Raw genomic sequence first — 1,553 nt, 5'->3', positions numbered from 1 at the left:
AGAAATGCTGCAAATCCTGCTGTGTCCCTGAATTCATGCTGAGGCCACACATTAGATTAGCAACAGTTTCTATATTCTCCCCCAGTTCCCAAAAGAAACTTTGCCAGTCATCCATTCTGGTTCCCCCCTCTACCCCCACTGTTGCCTCTGTGCAATTGCTTATGCTTTTCCTGTTTCCTCGAATGCCACCCCCTCCACACGCACACACTATTTCTACCAATGAAATATTAGTTTTCCCTCTGGGCTCCTCCTTCTAGAAAGATTTAGTCATCAACTCAGTTTGAAGTGGTGTCTACACCCCAGCCCCTGCCCTTCCGTAACTTACTGTCCAGACCACTCTCTGGACCCACCAGGCACTGCTTTTCCTCTTCATAATTTCTGGGCACATCTCAAGTCCATTATCATGAGCAACCTGGGCAAAGGAACCCTGTCTTAAATAGTAGTGCCTGGGAAATATTCAATGAGATAACAGATAACTTTTCTAGCCTTCGAAACCCATTAAACTTCCTGGAATATGGGAACTAAGGGGTGGGAAATAGGGAGGTTTTTCCACTCCCTTCTCAGCTACTTCCTGGTCACATATCTCTCAAGGAATCCTAGACCAGGGAGGACTTACATTCCTTCATGTCAAGGTGAGGGGAAAGTGCTCTGGGTGGTACAAGGGGAGAGGGGTGCGGGTCTGCGCCCTCTCTCTGCGGGCCTTGTCCACATGCCTTGGAAAATTGAGGAAATCAAGGACTTTCTGCTCACAGCCAGGCAAAAGGATGCCAAGTCCGTCAAGATCAAGAAAAATAAGGACAATATGAAGTTTAAAGTTCGATGCAGCAGATACCTTTATGCCGTGGTCATCACAGACAAAGAGAAGGCTGAGAAACTGAAGCAGTCTCTGCCCCCTGGTTTGGCAGTAAAGGAGCTGAAATGAACCAGACATGCTGATTTGAATTGTATTCAATTTTTAAAAATTAAAAGAAAAAAAAAAGGTGAAGAAAGTAAGGCTCAGAGAGGGAAAGGGAGTTCTTTAAGGTCACACAGCAAGTTAGTGGCCGAGCAGGATCTGGATTCAGGGTGTGCTCAGTTTCCTGTTCTTCCTCTTTTGTTGGAGAGAGGCAGCAGTGTTGAGGGGCTAAAACATGGCTTCTGGAGCAATTGTGGGTACTGTGATAATTAAACAATTCGATACATGCAAAGTCCTTAGATCAGCCCTGGCACCATAAGCACAATATGAGTGTTTGTTGACAGCCATGGTGCCTCACGCCTGTAGTCCCAGCTACTCTGGAGGCTGAATGAAGCGAGAGGATTGCTTGAGCCCAGGAGTTTGAGGCTGCAGTGAGCTGTGATCATGCCACTGCACTCCAGCCTGGGCGACAGAGTGAGACCCCATCTCTAAAATAAAAATTAAGTATATAAATAATATGAGTGTTCGTTGCCATCACCTTTACTATTTATTATTCCTCTGCCCTTCACTGACACCCCCTACTCCCTCTTGCCAGGTTCCCTCATTTCAGGAGAGAGAAGAACTCTGAGAATATCAAATGTGCCAGAATATCCTTACT

At 46.0% G+C, this 1,553-nt stretch overlaps 1 pseudogene; it reads left to right on the top strand.

Annotated features, from left to right (window-relative positions):
* Positions 1-709: 709 nt before the first annotated feature.
* LOC105820756 lies at positions 710-922 on the top strand (annotated as a pseudogene).
* The last annotated feature ends 631 nt before the right edge of the window (positions 923-1,553 follow it).

Source organism: Propithecus coquereli, unplaced genomic scaffold (genome assembly GCF_000956105.1).
Source record: "Propithecus coquereli isolate 6110/MARCELLA unplaced genomic scaffold, Pcoq_1.0 Scaffold536, whole genome shotgun sequence".
NCBI classification, from domain to species: domain Eukaryota; kingdom Metazoa; phylum Chordata; class Mammalia; order Primates; family Indriidae; genus Propithecus; species Propithecus coquereli.
This window is presented reverse-complemented; position numbering and strand designations above follow the sequence as displayed.